Below are 23,803 nucleotides of genomic sequence, written 5' to 3'. Positions count from 1 at the left end.
GCCACTCAACGCCGGCAAGTGTCCATAAAATCAAGCCAGTTGTCAACTACGACGCAACGTTAGGACGACAGTTCCATGGATCCATGTAAAGTACAAAGTACGTATCCACTGATTTAACTAGCCGGGTCCTCCAGTATTAATCTCAGCAATGTGGCGACATAAGACGGTTGTTTGCTAACACCGTTAGCTATTTAACTGAGCATTCTGTTACTTCTCCAGCTAGCGGTTGCGAACGTTCCATGGAGTTGCCAGTTGTGTTTCCTGCAGGTTCGTATCTTAACTTTCCTCCCTCGTCTCTCACACTGAAAACCCCACTAAATTACAATATATTGTTATTTTGATGCCATCTTTTCACCATCTTAATAATAATGTTTTCACTTCTTCATCTTGCTAGGCAAAATTGTTATTCTGTATTCTAAAAACATCACTTCTTTTCAGTGTCTTACAAGTTGAAACGATCAAAAGAATGTTTATAAAGTGCATTGCTCTCCAACTGTAGTTTAAAATATGCCATATAACTAGAGTTAGAGGCTTTGATATAGGTTAATGAATATTATATGAGACTAATGTTTCTGACTAATCTGTGGAAAATTAGCAAACCTGGCACCCCTGCCAGTTTTGAGCCTTTCGTCAACTGTCGAGGTGTCACTGCCTCACCAAGTTTCACTGCCCTCTGCTGATTGCGAAAAACAACATTTTAAAAGGTTTAGGCGACTCAATCTGTTGACCTGCTTTGTATTTTGATTTTACATAATTATCAGGAATTTCTATATTATCAGTTGTAGGCTACTTACTGTAAGTCTCAGTAGTAGGTCTGTTATAGTGGTGGAGTGTAACTAAGTACATTTACTCAAGTAATATACTTAAGTACAATTTAGGTATTTTACATATATACAGTATATAAAGTAGTGGAAATTAGCTTAGCTTAGAATAGTTACTACATTAAATTAATCAATAATAATAATCCAATACTATGAAATACATATAACACTCAGAAAGGGTCCAGTGTGCATAACTACTTTTACTTTTGATACTTTGAGTACATTTTGGTGTAGTCTATTAGTATTAGTAAGCCTATTAGTAGTCAGGTGTATTTTCTCAACTTGCATTGTCAGTCCAAAATCTTTGGCCTTCATGCATAAACATGCACAGGTATGTATGTTGATAGTATTGAAGACTACATCATAATATATGATTACATGTAATAGAAACATTTGTCTGCTTAATTATACTATTTAAGTCTGAGCTTCACCCTCAGTGACTAATCTTTGCCACTAGGTGGAGGCAGATGCTCACTTAAACACTGCAGTCTGGGGGATGCCTTTATAGATAAAAATCAGTCATAACTGAAACCCTAGTGAAAAGCAAACTGGACCAAAGTCTGAGATGGGGGAGAAATTGCCAATTGTAATTATAATTAGAAAGAGCCAGCTTTTAACTTACATTTCCAGATGCTTCCAGATTTGTCTGAATTTAACAATGACGTGTCTTCTTTTTAAGTCAGGTAAAATTCCACTTCTTTTTTTATAGCGATATTCTCAAATTAACATGGTTACAATCACCCCACAGGTGAGGCCTTATCAATAAATATTTCTGGAGAGTAGAGGGCTCGTCAGTCTATTTAGTTTTAAAAGCTTTCAGCAACACTCACCTCCAAAATGAAGGGAATCAACTGCAGCAAATGCACTATAATGTCTCTTTTGGGGATAGTTATAATTGCTATATTACTATCAGACCTCATGGTACAAAAGAAAAGACAGCTACAGATCTAACATAATGATGCTGCCTGGTTAATACCTCCTCTGTGTGCAGCGGATCATTCAGTGTAATTTCTAATTAACACGTTGCTATTTACTCTGTTGGATCATTAGGCCTCATCACAAAAGGATAATCCAGTCAAATTGAGAGTTTATGCTTCCCTTCCACCTTCCACCATGGTGCTGTTTGCTAATGAGTCGTGTTGCAATTATCTAACAAATTAAGACAAATGTTGCCTGTTTAGTCAAGATAAATCTATTGCGCCAGGCTATAGCATCAACACATATGACACAGATTATAAGGAATATTTCCAGAAAAGTAATTCCACATTTATACCCCAAATGTCACAGAAAACACTAAGATAATAACAGCGGAAATTTGTGGAATTAATCAAGACTTTTGATATAATTTTTAGTTTGTCCTTATCCTTATTTCATTTTTTAAAGTTAATCCTGAAACTATATGTGAAAATGCAAAATATGATATGATGATGATGATAATAAGGAGTATTTTAGCAATAATCCTACCAAAATAAGATATTGTTAAGACAGAAAGAGCCAGTGCAAAATTGGTGTTGCATTGTTCTTTACAGTAAACCTCTCTCCCAGATACACAATTGAGTGTCAGCGAGCAGCTATTGTTCGCTAAAGCCCAGCAGTTGGTTTAAACAATAAAAGCTAAAGTAGCATTGTGTGATGCAGGATGTATCTGATGCCTCCTTTTTAAAAGTAGCACAAGAATTCCAGATCTCAACGCAGATGCTGTTGCAGACCTCTCCTTTCATGATGAAAGAAGGGATGATCGTTGGGATCAGAGATGGAAGCTGTAACCTATTTGTGAAGCAGAATCATTAGGAAGGTTCTCCAACCAATTTCCATAAGTGGGGTAGCGGGAAGTATTTAGGCTACTCGAAGTATATCACTAATGAGAAAAGACAAAAAGGATTCATGTGCATGTTTTATGCAATCTCTTTCTGGGTGTAGATGAATAATTATTTATGATTGCAAAGCCTAAAAGGGAGGCAAAAAAGATAGCAACTGCAAAGAGACTGGTAAAAAATTTAAAGAGGAAGTTAAATGAATATTTAAGGGAAGATGAAATATTTAATGGAAACAAATGTGCAAAACATTTAAAACGGCATGATAAATAGTAGTGAGTGCCATTAAAATGACCCTCATAATTTGTGCTATTTGCTGCAGTAGCCATAAGGTCTCATTCATACTCGTAATGGTGTGAACTGAGGACTCCGACAATTGTTTTCAACATGCCAGTCATTATACGAGGACATTGTGTCTGTAACCCGGGGCTGACCTCATAGCTGAGAAATATTAGCCTTTGATTCAGTGTAGTTTGTATTGATGCCACAAGGCAGAAACAATTCATGTTTTATTGACCTTCTTCAAGTTGAGGTTAGGGTTCTGCAAAAAAAAACAAAAAACCACATAATGACATAAATTCTGAATATGGTTGCAGTTAATTTCTCAAGAGACATTCTGCATTAGGGTCTCTCATAACATCAATGTGTCAGTCTGATACTCCACAGAACATTTTGTACATTTTCACGTACCTACATCAAAAAGAAGAAAAAAAAATCTGGAGTATGCACCAGCCCAGTTCATTTGTTTTCCAAATGCGAAAATAATTAAATCAGCAAACAAATAATTATTCAAGTCAATGAGAACAATTATCTCAAAGACGCCTCTGAGACTTGGATGTGCATACTGAATTGATTAATTATCCTGCTAAAGATAATTGAGTTAGATCTTTGGCTGCTTCCTCTCAACATACTCCTGCCTCCATTTTGATCTCAAGAAGAATATCATCTCCACTAACATTTATAATATGTGGTCTTCGTGGACTACATATCGGCGTGGTCACAAAAATTGCCACGCTGTAATGACGTGTTCTTTAAAAGAGCTTTTATTTTGGCAGTCATCTTGCTTTGCTCTACTCTGCATTACTCCTGGATCATGAGGAGAAAATCTAAAAATCTCCATGGCTAGAAATCAAGGGCTTCTCATCTCTTACTTCAACTTCATGAACCTTAGCTTTTACAGTATATTCTAATCTTTATTAAATTGCCTATTAAATGTATTAAAAATGGAGCAGTGTACTGGCCTGCGCTCGTCTGTCCAAGTTCAACTTTGTCAGCAACGCTGTGTCATGCCCTCACTAACCCGTGGGCAGACTATTACTTACTTCTGAGCCAGACAGAGATCATTACCTCTGTGAATGATGGCAAGGTAGCCCGAGCCCAACAGCTTTATTTCCCAGCTCAACTCAGCGCACGCGAGCCATCACATCCTGTTAACAATTCCATGGCTCCACCATAAAGATAAGCTCTCCCCATCAGCTCCGTCTGTCTCGATAGCCACTGAAGGGCCATCAGTCATCACTAGCTGGGACGGGAGCCCTCCATATTCACTTGTGATTGACACCATTTAGATGATTCAGTCAGAATCACTGGGCTGTTTATTTCCTCCGCGGGACCGGTGTATTGTTTTCTGATTAAGGGAGTTCATGAAATATTTATTTTTTATAGCAGCATATTCGACTTCATGCAATCAGTCTTCTCACTCTGAGCAAATATTGGTCCATTTCATGTGGAATCTTTCAAATGCCGAGATGAATTAAGTCAGAGGCTCTGACATTTTAATCAGAGTGAACATAAGAAGCCAATTGTCACTGTCAAACCACATGAAGGTCATTTCAATTGTTAAGGATCTGCCTGCCATAACATTTAATCGTTACATCCATAATGATTCGTTTACATGTGAGATCAGGTTGATATTTTATGTATAAGCACACGTTCTATTCAAGGCCTTTTATTCTATTAACCTGTCCTGTCTTTGTTAGATCCTTTGTAAGATAATTCCCTTATGGCTTAGCCTTTGATAAATATGCTTTTAGGTCTATCTAATTAATGCATTCCGCTGTGATTTTCTTCACTTGTCACCCACTCTTTAACCTCATAGCGGAGGAACAGACTTTTCCTACTCAAATTAAAGGTCCTCTGAGACGCTGTACATGTGTGAGCTAATGATGTAGTGCGCTGTACAACCTGATATCTTATCTTGAGGGCCTTGTTGAATTGTTTTGAGTAGAAATAAATTATATGACCGCACTGTTAGGGAGTGTGGGTATATTCCAAGCAAACATGTTTTAGTTTATTGTGTCTTAACTGATAGTTCTCACTTTTTTCAGTTTTATAATTTTTTAAATAGAGGTTTGGTTGTGTTTAAAATATTAAGCAGATATTTGGTTTGTGGCTCTCATAGTGGTTGAAATGGGAAGTGTTTGTTGTCTTATTACAGTTGATAGTGTTGTGATGATTTGTGCCAAGAGACTGGACTGTCATGTTTTAACTCTTAATCTTTACATTCATTTGAGTACTAGTGGAAATGATGTAATCAAACAAAGCTACATTTAGATTCATGTGAGCGATGGCCTGGTGTTGAGACAGCATTTCTGAAGGGACACAGGAGGATAGGCCTCCACTAGCAAAATCTACTATTGCCAAATTAATTAAAGCAATTCAGCATTTTTAAATGTACGACTCAATCTTTCCTTTTACTGCAAGCATAATTGCAGTTTCCAGCTATGTGACCAAGGGACCATTCGTAGGTATAATGAATGGGATATGGTGATCAGCATGGACTCTTGGCCATTTTGATGTAAGTAAATTTGCTTAATGAGCGAAAGACCAGCTGTACTCTTCAGTTATTACAATACAATATGTCGCATAACGTCTATAACATTATATTGTTAGAAAACACACCATGCCGTTATTTGCAATAAATACATTTGAACAACTCCAGCGCTGTTTGATTTACCCAGCTGTCACCTGTTACTGTAAAATGTCACAATGTGGCTTAACAGAAAAAATGGCTTTAAAAAGTCACTACAGGATTTGTTGTCTGTTTCTATGGTAACAAGGCCCAGGGTGCCTGGTGCTAAAGCAGGGTCTTTACAAACAGTAAACATAGTCTGTATGCACATCCAGAGCAAAGGTTGTTAGGGAGAAACAGCTCCGGTTCTTGGGTGGTCAGTGAGAGTGTTGAATTCATTAACAAATAAAACAAATAAATGAGCTTTTTATTGCGTTTTAGATCATCCACAGAAAGCTGGAAGACATATTGTTTCACCATCTTTCACTACATTCTGATTTGCAGCATAAATACTGTGTACATTTGTAATATTTGAGGTTATGTTTAGAGTCGGTTATGGTAATAAGTAAGTAAAACTTTTGTCATGCTTATTGTGACTGTTAAAAGTAATTGATGGTGCCTAATTGAGATCATGGTCCGCATTTGATGATGCACATTATCATATACATCAAGGTACCGCACTGTTGATACAATAACAGTGAATTTGCCATTGCATCAGGTTCACTGAGGACACTCATCTTAAAGACCAACAAACTACTTATAACTCAGTGAAGAGTTATCATATTGTTCAGGCAAAATAGAATTTTGACACTCGACTGAGCTATCAAACAACTTTTAATACATCCATTGTCAAAATGCCAAGAATCTTTCAAAATCAAAGATTGATCAACCCCTCAGCCAACACGAAAACTCTTTGAAGCAGAAGAGCCTACCGGTAACTGTCAGTGCATGCATCTTAACATCCAAATGAGAAAAACCAAAACTTATAATTACTCTTTCTGTCACTTTTTCATGATAAATGTTTAAGTTACCATCCACACAAAACAATAAATATTGTGCACAAAAGCTGCTATTTTCCCACTCTGGCTTCAAGCCCCCTGAAGAATTTATTCACCATTACAGCCAAACAGTGTAACTACAAAAATACTTTTCCTTGTCTTTTAAAAAGATGAAATATTTTCTCTGCTATGTAATTCTCCTCTCTGTATTTCGAGAGATACTGACCTAAAAAGGTTGATCAAAGACTGCTGGAACTCTACAGCCTGCAGCAACCAATAAATTGGTCCATTCGATGTTTTGCACTGACAAATTATTCTCCAGAGTACTAACATTCTTGGTAGCAACTCAATTAGCAAGAGACAGATGTAGCAAGAATTCACATTTATGTTTCATAGACCTTTCAATATTTTATTATTTCAGTGCATGTTGGCACGGACCCTTTTATGTCATAGAAATTATAACTATTTGCTAATTCTCACATAAAGTGATAGTTGTTTTGGTGCGTATTGCAGTTTTGTGGGGAAACTACACTCCCTTTATGCTTTTACACAATGATGGAATGGCCTTGAGCATCCATATGCTTTAAAGTGGCTGTTAAAAGCCAATATTTCGTATTATCGCTGAGGGGAGACTGGTCCCGCTCACTGTCAATGTAAAGAGAAATGTCGACAAAGGAAAGTGGAAAAATCATACCTAGGAGAAAAATCACTTATTAATGTAACCCTTTGTGAAGTTATTTAAACTTTGAGTTGAATTTGTTTCAGTCTGACATGTGACATGATAGTTGTCTTGTTGATAAGTGACTAAAAGACTGAAAAATCCATTCCCATTATTACCATTAGTTTGAGCAAATAGTCAAGATTGACTATTATTATTATTTTTTTTTTTAAATCTCATCATATTAGTCTGGTAGTTAGAGTAGACATTCACTGTTGTCTGTAAAAGAAACAATGATTTGCCATCTACCTGGTCTTCTTTGCACAAGGGAATATAGACTGTAGTCATTAATATGCATGGGTCCCTCTTGTCTCTGTTTGGGCGTTTGGTATTAACCCTCAGAAACACTGGTGACCTTTTGCACAAAACCATATGGTTAACAGTGAGCGATCTCCCTGCTGTTCAAGCATCATTTACCTCAGAAAGCCTGGAAAACAGAGGGCTTCACCGCACAACTCAATGAAGATGGGTACAAGCATTAAGGAATTCAGTTCAGTAGACGGAGGAAATTCTGATTTAGATGAACCATAACTTGTATATATTTTTATTCATGCACATTTGTTTATATATGGAACATTATATGTAGCTCTTGTACATAGTGGACATTAATTCTTCAGTGTATTGGGTATGTGTACTTGCAGTGGATTATGGAGCATCAACAACATAAATATATGATCATACTCATGTTTTGAAAATCAAACATTAGGGATTACTACCTTATGTCATGTGATTCAGGAACTGAATCCAGCGAGGTGTGACGCACTGATAAAGCATCTCTACAGCTACAAATAACGCCAGCGTTTTTCTAAACACGCTGAGCCTTTGCATGTGGCAGCAGAGACAAAACACATGGTGCTCTTTCTGTTATGCAAATATGAAATGGAACCAGAGCACAATAACAGTCTCACTGTACGTTTGCTCAGAACATCTGAGAATACCAGACTGCATAATTAACTGCCAATGAAATGTTCCCTCGAGTCAGTCTTCTGCTTTATTAACAAAGTAATGCAGTTATTTTTAATTGGCCATTTCATTGCAAGCCAAATTAGATAAAATGACACTGACACATTTCTGAAGAGGATAGTGTGTTGTCTTCCTCGTCTTTGTAAATGACATAAGGTCATGATAAATTATATTTTCATCATAAAACATAAAGAATATTATCTAAAATATACTGTGGGGTGGATTTTAATGAAAGCCCTGAAACATCTCATATATACTCACACATTCACTACAATGTGTAAACCTACAATATTTCAGTGTACGTGTCACCTGTTTATTATTATGAAATGTGCTGTATATTATGTAAACACGTGTGTTTATTATGATGTGAATTATGAAAATATAGATTTAGGGTTAGGGTTAGGTTTTTGTCTGTAGACATGTATATTATGAGTATGTCTGCGTTAGTGTTGATGAAGTCAATAGTATTTAAAATGGATTTTTTTGTTTCCTGAGAGAGTTAAATAGAGATAGTTGGAGCTAATTCTACAAAAGCCATAATTTTAATTAACTTTGTTATATGTATATATTTGCACATATTTCAAAATGTGTATATGAAGGAGTTGTGTATGTCTGCATACAGTATGTGACTGTAATTAGTGTTTTCACTATTCATTATTATTGTTTGCTTGTGTGGGACAGATTTCACGTAGATGCAAGTGCAGTAATATTTAAGATAGTGTTAAGGTAGAACTACATTGGACACATTTTACTTACGTATTTTAAGCTCTCATGGTAAAGTCACTGCGTGGTATTCAAAACAGGATCTAGGGATACAACAGTAGCAGAAACATAGTTGCAGCGCTCATCACAGTTTGAGATGGAGTTGAAACTGTTTAATAATTTCGATCAAAGTAAAAGTTAAAAAAATTGAAAGCAGGAGGTGCCCTTTGTGGCACCACATGGAAATTTCTTGCAGCATAGCTTAAAGAAGACAACCAGGGGGTTGACGAGCAGTAGTGAGGACATCAAACAGTTCTGCTGCTATTGAAGAAATGCTAGAGAATTTTTGGTAAGTGAGCCTGTCTTTTTGCTGGCAGAGATTTCAGAGTTGGCGTTGCACTTAGCAGCAGGGAGGCGCCAGTGGAGATCTACCTGGATGGCTTTCCTAGCCACAGACCTCTCCCAGAATGGATCATTAGCATTGTGCCAAAGATGGATGGCAACTTTCTGCACGACTTGCTGGCCGCCAGTGTAAGAGCAGGGCGCAGGCTTTCCTCTGGTCCCTTGGCCTGCCTGCTGACCTGCTCCTGGGTCTTAGTTAACATTCAGGGGGCCCTGACCTGAAAAGCAGGCTTGGCAGCAGAACCAAGGTCCCATCCTCCCCAAAGAAATTAGAGGTGGTAATCTTTCAGAAACAACTTGCTAACCTTCCCGGACCATGTAAATGTAATAGATGCAGCTGATTGCCCTGCTTCTGTTTTGCAGCCCCTCTGTGTCTCCCTGTCACCGGCCATGGCAGGTCGTGTGCAATTTGCGTGTTTTTGACAGCTCTGAAGTGACAAATGATGGCCGGGGCTAAAAGAAGGTTACATTTAAACACAGCACGGGTCAATGGGGTAGATGGCTGAATGCTAAATCATTGTCAGGGAAACTAATGATACAACATTATAAGACAACAGGGCACTGTAAAAGATAAAGTGCAGGATGTCATGCTGATGCTATAATCAACCAATGTCTGTTTCAACCTCACATTCATCTTGATTTTGCATAGACATTCACACATTCAAGCGATTGCTGAATGGAAACACGGAGGAATCCCAGACAAATAGCTATTTATGTTGCTGGATCCTTTTGTGTGGCACAAAGTATATCATATTATGGTTCCTGGCTACATTATTATAGTGCTGCTGGAAATATAATGTCCATTTATAGTCTTCTCCCTGCAATACTATCGGGACTTTTCCAGTTCCACTGCAATTAAAACACAAAATACACTTTGTTAAGCATTGGAAACGAATATTTAATTCGTTATGTCTAAGATCGGTTACACCTGCTGCAGCAATTTCAAAAACACACAGGAAGTCTGAATAACAAACACAGAAAGAGCCTGGGAATCGAAGCACGAGTTGTGGCATCTTGACAAGTCTTTAAGTAATTCTTACAAGAACAAACACCCCTAGGCTCACTTGCTTCATTGCTTAAGTCAAAACAGAGTACATACAGCCAGTAGGCTGCCACGGAAATCAGATAAGTAGCGCCCATTCTTTTTTCATATGAAAACTAAAGTTATGAAGTGGTTATCACTGAGGTAAATATGAGCTGTTGTTTGAACAGGTGCAAACTCATAATGAATCTGATTGTATTGGGGTCAATATGCAAAAGCCTAATTGTGTAATTACTTGGATTTATTGCTTGGATTGTGATCTTGCTATTTCTTTTATAGTTTTGTTGGCATCATATGAATACGTACCAAAACATATTATTTCAGTATATGTAGGATTTTTTTCATTACAAAGAAAAGACAGCGTGGCAGCTAATGATAACCATTAGTACAACCTAACTCCACGTAGCTGGAGGTTATGTGGACATGGAGTGTCCAGGAAGCTCAAGGACGGCTCACACTCCCAGATTAAACAACATTCACTCTCTGTCAAATGCCTAGCTCCCAAAACTGCCAAGCCAGAGGAAAATGAGGCCCCACACGACCCTTGCTGTGGATGACAGGATAAAACACAAGACAGTTGTGCCTGAAGGAGAGCCAGGATAACGAAATAATCTTTAATCTCTGTCCCTTCAAGGCACTTTCAACACCTGTTATTCTTGATGGCACTGTGAGAGAGATTCATTTTAAGCCTGGTAATTATTACACTAATTATTCACTTTGGTGTGGGGTGATTACCAGTCCTCGTTCAGGTGAATACTCGTCCGCTTGCACACCAGCTGAGGCCAGAGCAGCTCGGTGGAACAGTTGTTCCACTCCTTTTTCCCTTGCAGATATTTGACCTCTTGTCATGTTTGCAATCTGTACTTCGGGGGGAAGGGAGAAAAACAGCCAGAAACTTTTAATTGCTCAACAGAAGCGGGAGTGAAAAGCACAGGTTTGGCCATCTGTTCAGTCCACACCATCTCTTTAGCAAAGAAACTTCCCATTTAAACAGGTTGCATCTTTTCCACTCAATCCTGTGTGATGGATCTACTGGGACTTTGGCATTTCTCACCGCAGAGTTGTTGCTATGCTGTCCTACGTAACGATGAGACATTTATTTCTCTTAAATTAATGAGTACCCATAGTATTTTTTCTCCTCCTCATCAATAATTAATGAATCAAGATATATTCTTTTCATTTAACGGGATGCATTTATAATCACTGCTTGGGGGTCCGAAAGCCTTTAAGACAAATATTTCAGCTCTTTGACTAGATTTAATTCAATTAGTAGAAATACAACATCAAATACTATGCCTCCATTAACAGGTCTTTCATGTTAAAAATGAGTATCATGAATTTTGCATCTGTGGTCATATGAAAACAATTATTCTCTGATGTCTGTGAGGATACAAAACACTGTATAAGTAATTTCCCTAGGTTGTACAGGTAGTGGTTTTAGATCTGACAGAAATGAACTGTAATGTTCACATCATCACAGGCGGTTTTAATATGAAATGTCACTTCACTGAACCCATTTACATGTGTAGCAAAATTATCAGATGATAAATAATATCAAAATGATCAACTGGCAGTGAAAACAGCATTTAACCCTTTAAGCTTTGGTAGAAAATGCTTTATGTCTAGATCGCCTTCTCGCTAAACATCTGAATTTTCAGGCATTTTGTGCTTAAAGCATCAGTTTGGCGACGCTCCTATATTATTGTTATTTTCAACTAATTCCTTAAAGGACCAAAACCTACAATGTGTGTGTTCATCTCTCAATATGGTTTGTGTTGGGGACTATTTTCAGCTGCAGATCTGTTGTGCAAGCGAGTTATTTATAACACCAGAATGGCGTATGTGGGATTGACTCAAAATAAACTACAGTTCCCGTGTAATAAAGGAACATTTTAGCCATTGCAACAATGAGCTTCACAGATGTGCTTTTAGAAGGTATATCAGGCTTTGGCTGCGCAGATAATACTAAAACACTGTTATAATTAACTCTGATCATAGCAAATGATCGACTGATTTAATCCATCAGTGATCTGATTTTTTATACATAAAAACTGAGAGAAAAGAGTTGAGTGTCATTTGAGAGATGACTTCCAAGAGAATATCTTCAAAAGCGGATAAATCCCTTCCTATGATGCAAATACAGCCATCAAAATGCATTGATATTGTGTATTACTTGTGTATATTGTTACTAATATTGTTGTTTTACACACTAAATGCAACATATCTTGATGTAACACACCCACACACATTCTGACTTGACTCACCCACCTACTGCTAACCTTGAAGAAACTCAATGACAAAAAAAAATCGCTTTAAAGTTAGAAAAAACAGTGAAAAGAAATGTAATTCTTTGGCAGGCCTCCTAAAGGTCAGGTTTCACTGTCTGTGGAAGCTCCGCTGAAATCTAAATGCTCTGTAACACCGTGTCTGCTGATTGCTTTACTCTCTAGGCAATGTCAATTTTGTGAAAGTACTTGCAGATTAAGTCGGCAGGACGTCAAGGGCCCTTGTAGAAGCTGCTGTCTTGTCTTAGCGAAGGGTCCGAAAGCCCTTGTCTATTACCGGAGACACCCCAAGGACAGATGTTTTAGGCTTAGGGGGGTGATGGAGAATAATAGCACATTAGATTCCTAATGTCTCTCGGATGCAGGACTCGGGGGAGGCAGAACTCCTGGGTAATCCAAATTCATCTCTCTCTTTCTCTCTGTTTCTCCCTCATTTCCTCCTATCTTTCTTCTCTTTCTTCTCTGACCAGAGTTGGGTCCTCTCTGCCTCTTGAGGTGCTGAATCTTAGCCCGAAGCCACAAGCTACACAGTCCATTCATCAAAAGCATGACCCTCTCCAGTGAGGGACAGGATGCTACGGACTAATGAACTCAGCGCATGGTATGAACCTATGTGTGTCATATCTCTGTACACAGGGGAGGGAATCTTTACTTATTACAAGCACATAAAACACACCTGCATCATATTTCAATACAAAGAGAAGAGTCCACCTCTGTCTGCTGTGCTTTTCCTTGTGTTGAATGTGAAATTATTCCTCTAAAAACAATATTGAAAGGCTTAACATCATCCCGATGTATCAGGTGTGATACTCACTGGTCTCAACAGCCAATATACACATGAAACAGATGGATATCTATGTTTTAATGTAAAAGAAGACCCTGCAGGGACAGAAGTTTTGTCATATTATCCTTTACCAACTTTTTCTCCTTCAAGGCCTTTCAGCCTGGTAAATGTATTGCCATAAAGCTAATATGTAATGAACAGCACTGTGGTCGCATTCCCCTCTGGAGTTTTTTATTGTCATACATCATATGTAAATTGGGGATAAAGGGATTTTCATTTTTTTGTCCCAGCATCAATGTTCTGTGCACTAAACACATGCTAGTGATATCAAATCCCTGCCCCCCACCCCACCCCACCCTCACCACCAGCATGGAGCCCCCACCCCCATCTCCAACCCCAGGCCAAGGGTACACCTTGATGAGTGAAGAGGGAGGCTAATTCAGTCCTCAGGCTTAATTAATCCTATGTCTTATTTGATGAATGACTCCCAAATTGTGCTGTAATAGTGGTATTTTTTCGTGGAGGGGGCTGCGGAGCGGCGTGTTGACACGAAGCTGGGAGAAAGTCAAAGTCGGGACTTCCGAGAGGCCGGTCTTGGGGCTTTGTATGCAAAGTTGTTGTCCTCTGTGGACAGTTTAAGCCCTGTCCTCTGACGTCAGGCCGGCTGCAGAGAGTGATGGTGCGCTGCAGGGAACATGTGTTTATGGATTTCTCCTCGCTAAGATCACTATAGGAGTCCACCGCCTTTTGTCTCACGCTGGGTTTGTCAGTTTTGACAAACATGATTTGTTGTCTGTAAATACCCACAGTGCCCTGCGACGTTCTTTCTGTTTAACATGAATATCTGCCTGGAGGGTGCAACACATTACAGTGATAAATCCCATGTTTGACTTTCTAATGAGAGGTGCCTAAACTATTGAAAACCAATAGTTTTTCTTTATAATGAATCTAAATGTGATGCTAAATTGTTCAGTTATTTGACCAAGGTTATTGTTGAATGTATGATGCTCCTCAGATATGCCATATGTCTGACTTGAATGTAAATTTAGAATTTTATTGAACATTTTTACTGTTATAGGCACACTCCCAGCACAACTATAATATGATATAATTATTGTGATATCTACGCTATTGTTTTTTTTTCTGTTGTAAAAGTGCCTTCAGACCATATGATATCAGTCTATCCACAGATTCAGCTTTTGCCCCCGTTTAATATGAATCCTTTTGTCACAAAGGGTTCTGCTTTAAGTATGCATTGTCCTAACAGAGGTAGCACTTAAAACTAACGATGTCATAAATTTTTCTGGCTAATGTGGCAGGCGTAAAGGTAGTTTTGGCAGGTGGGGTGAGGGTCTGGTGATTTGAGAGGTAGGATGATGAGATTCGGTGGCCTAGCCCAAGCAATGAACTTGATTAAACTAATCTCATCTCTATCAAAGCATCACTCTGATCCCCCTTGTCCCATTATTCATGGCAATGGGATAATTACACTGAGATGCACGGGGCCAGACAGATAGCACTGTGACACGGGCCCTCAGACCCTGGGCTATGCTTCCACTACTATGTGGCCTGTTCATTTTAAACACAGATTAATTATGGTCAATGGGATGGTTCACATCTGTCACTCTTAGTGAAAAAAATGGAAATGGTTGCCCTCAAGACGATAAAGGATGCATATTAAGTCATCTGCTAGTTGAAGGTTCAGTAGGGATGAATACGATCAGCATTTTAAAATTCACATCAGCACTATGAGTGTCGGAATAATGTGGACAAACAGCAGCAGCGGACGCAATAATATCAATGTTTACAGCCATTGTACCAGAAAACTCACTCACTCCTAGAATCAAAGTATACAGAGATAATGACATCTGACTCTAATATTTCTGCCAATCTACACCTGAACGTGTGTGTGTGTGTGTGTGTGTGTGTGTGTGTGTGTGTGTGTGTGTGTGTGTGTGTGTGTGTGTGTGTGTGTGTGTGTGTGTGTGTGTGTGTGTGTGTGTGTGTGTGTGTGTGTGTGTCTGCTTGTGTGTGTATTGTCTACAGTGCTTTTGTTATGACGAAGATGTTAGATGTCAGTACATTTCAACTGATAATGCCACATCTAAATTCATGTGTTGTATATTTGGTAAAATAAATACAGTTATGAGACAGTTTTGTGAATTATTTTAGTGTGTTGCCACTCACAAATCAGTCATCTGAAAGACTGGAGAGACCACATTTCCCACATGGTTGAAAAAATAGAAAATCATTGTATTACAGTTAAAACAACTATTTTAATGTCTAAGAGAGACCCCATGCATACCAGTATTTTTGTTTTCTCCAATACCTAATTGTTACTTGTGTTTACAGCATGTAAAACCATTAAGTTCTGCATTGAAAAGGCAACAACATTTACTCAGTTTTACTGGATTTCAAACTTTATTTGGGGTAATTTTTGACCCCAAGCATGCAGAATGATAATATCTATGTTTATGCTGCTAAAGCATGCTTCAATATATTACAAACAAAAGTCCTGTGATTCTACTTACAGATATTTTCCTTTTCAAGTAAAATGTTTTTTAATTAATAACACGTAAATAATTGAGTAATGCAATATTTATGTAATCAACTCAGCGCTAACGCCTGCACACATCAGTAGTTTATACTGTGTGCAATCTTTTCAGGCACTTACATTTGCTTCCTCTGAGTGCCTTTTTTATTTATGGAGGTTGTAATAAAAGATAAAAAATACAAGTTGGGCATTTTCCTTTAGTTCAAAATAAATATAACCTCAAGCAGCGTAATTGCGCAGTGTGTTTTAACAGATTTCGTGTCTTTATTTTATTTTTGTTTGGATGGCTGCGTCAAACACATGAGCAATACATTTTTGTTCACCAAAGCAGTAAGAGGTGATACACACGCACGCACGCACACACGCACACACACACACACACACACACACACACACACACACACACACCCACGGTCCCGCATACACACCCCAAGGGACTACTGGTGGACATCAGGGAGTGATGAACAGACACGAGCAATAGACACCCAGCCAGTGTAATTATCTCCTGGAGTGGTGTGTGTAGTCAGTGAGCTCTGCTCTGCCACGGTCAGAGCTGTGTGGCCCTCAGTGCTCGTCTGCAGGTTGTTTTTACCACCACAATGATTGGGCTTCTTTCCCCTGTAAGCCCCAAGGATGTTTTTCTCCAGTTCAGCCTTTCAACTCTGTCCCCGAGGACTAACATCCAGTCACTCACAACTGACCATACCACTTGAAACTAACAAGATTATTTGGTTGCACAACGTACTAAAATTCCTTTTCTGTCTTCCTTTTTTTTTTTGTTTTTTTGAAGTCTCTGTTACCTGAGAAGACACTGTTTTGTTGTTGGAATACAGATCAAAACCTGCTCCACAAGAATATGTGACTGTAAAATTGAGGTTTATTATAATAAATAGACCGTGCTCAGATGTGTGCAGACATGTTTATTTTCTTCTTCAGGGGTTTATATATTGAATTAAAAGTGCATGTTAATTAACACCCCTCTCTTTGTGCAGTAATTCTTCATATTTGGATTTGGTCCAATGCAGTAAACATGCTCTCAGATGCAAATGTTTATTGCTGTGTTGTTTGTAATAGTCACCTTTCATTGAACCAGCATTTTACATGCTCTGACACAACAGTTATAGATTGCAAATTAGGAATATTTTAACTTTAAATACATGAAGTGAAACATAAAAGAAAAAGACATGTTTAATGCAAACTGGGTTTTATTTTTACTAGTGTTGTCATCATTTCTATTGTCTATTTTACTCACCACTTCAGTTGCTTAGATCTGGACACATGGCAGCATCACAGTCTATTGTGGCAACATGAGTAGTCGGATGATAAGACGGGTGGTAAACAAATTTTAAACCATTTTATCCTTATTTGGAAGTATTCAATGTAAAATGGCATGTTTACGTTTTACAAAAACAGAATCAGGGAAAAGGTCACGCTCCAATGATTTGCTTTCACTTATTTATTAAGTAAATGTTACACACTGTTTATATTGGTTCCCCATAAGCCTCGCTTTCACTGTGCAATTCTGTCTGCCACCGGGTACGATCTCCCGGGAAAATGAAGCCTCGATTTACGGCACAAAGGAAGTGCGTCAACTGTTGCACAACCAAAACAGAGAGAGGGTAGCACTCTTTCTGTTCTTTTTATACTTACATGGCTTTTACATTACGTGTTGTAAACTTGTTGTATAATTGTTTCAATACAGTTCTTTAAAAAAAAAAAAAAGAAAAAAAGGATCGTGCTTATGTTTTCCCTATAGGTAGCTATCCCCATGTAGTGGAAATTGCAGATGGTTTTTACTACAACCGTAGTTTTTACTACAACCGTAGTAATTGTGGAAAATGTACTCTCTAAAAGAAAACAAGCCCCATTGACGGAGGAGGCAAAGAAGAGGGAGAGTGATAAAAACCGAGGTAAAGCTCTGGGACGTGAGGGGGTTCCAAACCGACATTCAGTTTCCAGATACCTGCCAGTTACTTATTAATACTACCAGGTGTTCCTAGTTCAAATTGGGATTCTTACGCTTGTTTCTTGCTTTGGACAGCAACTGACAGCGGTCGTTCCTTGTTTGCAAGAAGCAAAATTCAAACTATGTTATTACTCAATATAGAATTATGACAATTTCACTTTACCTCTTCAGTGAGCATGCTTCTCTCTCATCTCTCATTTCCAAAGTGGTGGTGAACTTTTCTTCACGGAAATTTGGAAACAAATGCAGTGTGTCCTGTGCTGTTGGTAGTTGCTAGGCTCTGAAGAAAATGGGAAGCGATCCGGCTGTCTTGGCGACAGTGGCGCCAACAATAATACCACTTGGAAACGCTAGGAGAGAATAGTTGAAACCCAGTGTTTTTCTGGATGTGACTTGGGACTTAAGTACTGAGACTTGAGACTTGCTCATGACTTGCATAACTTGGTCCCATCTTGGTGTTGATAATAATCTGAAGTTTGAGTTGAGAAAGTTATGGGGAAAATAAATAAATAAATACATACATATATATACTGTATATATATGTATGTGTATATATATATATATATATACTGTATATATGTATGTATTTATGCCACTTTATACTCATAACGGTTTACTGCATCACATTTATTTCATTGCTTAAGTTAACAGGTACTTTGCATGTTCAGATTTTGGGTACAAAACAAATGATCAGCAAATAAAATATGATGCATTGTTATATATTACATTACGTGACAGCATACAAATAGTTTAAATGAGCTCCGTCTGGACCAAACTACAACATTAAAATGCAGCTTATACGTCAATACATTAATAATAACAATCCAATATGTTTATTTATAGTACGCGCTGGATTGGTCCATTCTGCATAGTAAGTGATTTTGCTTTTGATACTTAGTGCACTGCTGCTAAGGTGTGGTTCATGCTTTTAAAATGGATTCATTAGCATGAAATCCAAGTCTTTGTGATGTTGTACAGCACTGTAGGTTTATTGTACAAAACCCTCACAACTCCGTCACTGGAAAAGTACTTGTGTGAAGTTTCTAAATTCACTTCATATTCTCTGAATGACAGGACGCCATATGCATGATGAACTCCACCTCAACTATAACAGCACATATGCTGCCCGTCTTTACTTTTTTTGGCGGGTTGAGGGCTTTTTACTTGGATCAATATGTCTTTCAAGCATGGCCATTAACAGAAGCATCCTTTCATTCCCCTTTTTCACCATCAAACCACACTAATCCTGATTTACACAGTTTAAAACCTTGGCCATATCCCTTACCTTCCAAGGAGATAGGGTAATTAAATTGGTACTTTTTACAAGTCGTACTCAATAAATCTGAATAAATTAACAAGGCATTACTAAGACTGCTACATTAAATTTGCATAGTGTGTTTAATGAATATGCAACTGCAAGTGAAAAGGTCTGCTACTGTGAACTCTTGAAATTAGCATAACTACTTCCAGCATGTTTCTTAAATAATGCTCTCATTTGCACATCACTGAGTTGGCTAATTCTAACTTCAGTCAGTGTAGCCTCATAATTAAGACTCTTGCTTTAATTTTTAATGAAGTTTATGTTACATCAATCCTGACAGTAATGAGAGGGACATGGAAACAAAAAGACTGCTAATAATTAAATTCACCAACCAGTTTGAGGCGTAGTAATTCCTGAGGAGAAATTACATGACTAATTATTAATTTGATATTCATACCATTCCATGTACAGACGCACATAACTGCTTGTCCTGGTGCCAGTTATGCTGAAATGCAAAATGCCTTTTCACTGCCCCCATGACTGGGAGGTCTCACATGGATTTTTTAGTGCACAATTAATCATGTTGACACTCACGATTAAATGCTTTTTATTGGCCCCGATTTATTAGGCCATATTACCTGAGTTGGTTTAACGCCTGTTGAAGTCTGTCAGTGAGATGAGGACATAAACAGAGTAATGATTGAATAACAGTGCTGATATGGGAGCAGTTCAGAACTGCCGCTGACTTTTAGCACTTTGATTAAACCAAGAAAATACTAACTTTAAAAAGAGACTGTCTCTCCCTCCCAGTCATGGCGGTTAACTTTCAACATTAAGCAGTTTGCTTAAATATTCCAAGGCTGTGTTTGTACAAGACTGCATGACTTACAACTTACAGAAAACTTTGTACACCAGAAAAACACAAGAGTCCATAAGTGCCTCAATGAAGAAACTGAATTCAGACCTTTTTGTGGAAAAAAACCAAAAGCGTGTCGTATATTTTTCATTTGAGTCAATAACCATGTTTACCTGTTTTTGATTTATTGTTTTCGAGTTATCAAGTTTTCTGTTGGCTATCATATGGATTTGGTTTGTCAATTTATTAAAGTATTTTCTGAATGACACTCATTATCTCCCACCTGTTGTCCCACTTATCCAATCAGGACACACCCCTGAATGAATGCATAAAATGGTCAGGCTCAGGTATTGTCTCGGCCTGTTTTTGAATCATTTCATTAATGATCCATTATAACAGATAAAAGCTTTGTATTAAATCTCTACATACTTCTTTGGCATTCTACATTGGCACCTTGATTTATTTATTACGATAAATATACAGAAAATTGTGATGAGATCTATTTTGTTTTAAAGGAAAGTTTGTATTTTCTCTTGGAAAAAGTTGAGAGTCAAGTTAAGAAGTGGAAAGCTACGTAGAGGTTGTACTTTAGTGTCAAGACTGTGATATGTGCATCAATGCTAGACTTACAGTATCTGTCAGCAGTATAAAAATAACAACCTTTCATAGAGAAAATGGACACATTTCCACCAAAGCTCTGAATTTATTGCTGAGGACTTTTTGAGATGAAAGCATGATAACGCTGTGTAAAAGAGCACTGTGTCATTATCGCCTGGTATCTGAACCCAGTCGAGTCTGTGAAAAGACGTAGAGATGCAACTCTGCAACAGCTTTTTCTTTTGATCAAAAATTGTTCTACATGCAGATCTTCTCATCTCAGTTGTCACGACAACTGGCTGTTCTGCTGAAAGTTAATTATTTGGGATTGTAATAGCTTTGGTTTAGGCAGGGGAACCGAACATTTCCCCAGCTGATAAGGCTGTTAATACTCTGTCTGTGCCCACAGTGGCTGTGACCGATAAAGATTTTTTCCCAGCATGCAGCGGTACTTGACATTTCATGGGATTCTTCCTGTGCTTTTCCATCAGTGGACTGTAATAGTGTAAACTTCAACTCCAGATTAAATTTGTTTGATAGAAACGTAATTGCATTCTTCTGTGTGCCTGCAGTCTGTGTGTATTTCCCGTCAATAATTCAAATGCTTTGTCACATCTGGAGTACTTGCTCATGGACGGGTCAGAGTCAACAACATTATTTTCAAGTGTAGGCCCTTAAGGGTCCAGTAATCAACATCACAGTTCATCAGTTCTATTACTACTATCCTTGAAAAATAAATCTTCTCGTCTATCAGCTACAATGCTGCTTCAAGAACCCTTAATCAACAGGGTTTCAGACACATAAATACATATTTTTCTCTAGACATTAGCCATGCTTTCCAAGGTCCTTGGCCGCCAGCTAGGGGTTGCATCCTCACACTGACGGCGTCAAAGCAGCCTGGTGGAATAATGATGCCGAGTCGGCACTGTGCCCTGCCTTATGAGCATGCTTTTACAGACGCACAAATATTCAAGCCTCGCCTTAATTAATACGACAAAATCCTTCTGCAGGGTTGTTTCCTGTGCCCTTTTGATTAGCCGTGGATTAACAGGACCTTTATGTTTTCCTCACTGCACCCATGTTTTCAGCACAGGTTAGCTCCCCTATTACTAAACAAATGAATTAGTGCCTGGAAATGTGTCATGCATATTACCTTTCAGCAGGAGGCACATTGAGCTGGTCAACCGTAAAGGAGCAGTGCAAAGCGTACCATGCCACATTGCTTGTTTGCGTTTTCTCTTTAAAGCTCTTTGTGATTTACTGTGGGGCTTGTTTATGCCTAGCAATGCAAATGTGAGTCTTACAGCAGCATATATCACACACCAATTAAAATATATCAATAGAAGTGGCACTTGGCGATTGGTCATTGTGTTAGTCACCCATGAGCAAAGGACTGAACGCTGCCTTGGTGGCTGCAGTCCTGGCTTGTAAAATACAAATGCTAAGTAACATTAAAACACAGGACAGTCTCTCCAAAATAAGAGCCACCTTGCAGATGTAGGCCAGAAAGAGCAATGCCCAATTTAGGTGTTCTAATTTGTCCCTCTTTGGCTTTGACAACTGGATGTCCACACATGGATTATGTTTGCAAACTTTTCTATTAACATTTCCCCTGATATCTTTTCACTCCGTTACCTTCCCTGTGGGTGTCCCGTGTGTTTTTGTTTACGTGTGTGTCGTAAACACTCCTGTATTGTTATTGTGTATTGTGTTGTTCTGGTCTTTGGCTCTGTTAGACCATCCTTGGAGACCAGGCGGCATTTCCCTGATGTATAAGATGAAAGACAAGAACAAAATGCCCCTCATTTGGTCCCAGTTGGTTAAGTGTGTTCTGATCACTGCCAAGGTCTGGATGAACATGAGCCACACAAGGGGCCGTGCCTTCCAACCACGCGAGCTCACAATAAAAAAGGATTTGCCTCAGTTCGACGTCTCAAAGGAGAGACGTGTTGGTGGAGCTGCCGAGGACGTGTCTCGCAAACAACAATGTCAACTTTCTCTGAATTGATCCCGGAGTTCAAAGCTTGTTATCCTTCACTATCCCACACCTTACAGAACTGTAATTAATTAGGGGCAAACAGTCAAAGTTAAATGGATAGTAACTGTTTTCTGCCTTTATTAATAACACCAAAGATAATAGAAAAGTAAACACAAAGGGAAAGGTGAAGGGTTTAAGGTTAAACCTACAATATTGACCTCAAGAGGTTGTAATTTCACTTAAAGTGACCCAGTGTATTGATCCATTTATACTCTTCAGTTAATATGTCACCTGTCATCTGGGTGTTTAATGACACAACACAGTGCAGGGGAGCTTTAAAAGCCTCCCTACCTCCAGTAATGTTACTTCATCCTGTGATCCTTTCCTCGTTGTGCTGCTGCGCAGATTCGTGATTATCCATCTCAAAGCCTTCTGCCTCATTTTCATCCTCTGTGAAAGGTAACTCTTTGTATGTGATTGAACTATGTTAATTCATACCTCTTTTTGCATAATAGCCCTTTTATCTTTCTGCTTCACGGTGAAAGTTCACTCCTCTGTTGAGTTTGTTGTTAATATATTATGATCTCACATTGCTTAATATTGCATTATCCTCTCATTTTCAACAATATATACAGTAACTGAGAATTTCCATGATTATTGTTCATAAGAAACTAGTTCATTATACAGTAATATATCATGTAGCAGTGAGGGCTTCTGCATTTCCTTCTCAATATTGAAATGGTCATATTGTTATTCTGTTTTCTCCTCTCATCTTTTCGCCCATTTACATTTTTTTTTCTGCCTCACCATCTTCGCAGGGACTTTCTTCTTGCTCTTTGCTCCTTCCTCTTCATATCTGTCGGCTGGCTAAGTATCACGTGTAGTTTAACAGGATGATTTGTTGTCAGCGAGTCATCTGTCACCAAAAGCTAAATGATGAAATGAGAGTGTGAGCGGCACTGTCTTGTCTGTAATGAATTATGCAGTGGGTCAGGGGCCTCTGTTTTGGTTACAGTCGACAGCACAAACACGGACCTCAGGTAGTACACTCATCAGTCCTGCTGTTTCTCACCATATGGAGTCAATGAACTGGGACACCCCTCCTACACACACACACACACACACACACACACACACACACACACACACACACACACTTCACATGCACACATTCACATGCGCCTGGAGACACAGTTTCATAATATTACTGTAGATAGATGGACAGATGTATTATTTTTTTTTAAATTGTCCAAAATTGTTTTACAATAACA

Source organism: Enoplosus armatus, chromosome 6, assembly GCF_043641665.1.
Source record: "Enoplosus armatus isolate fEnoArm2 chromosome 6, fEnoArm2.hap1, whole genome shotgun sequence".
NCBI lineage: Eukaryota > Metazoa > Chordata > Actinopteri > Centrarchiformes > Enoplosidae > Enoplosus > Enoplosus armatus.
Note: the sequence above shows the minus strand (reverse complement) of the source record.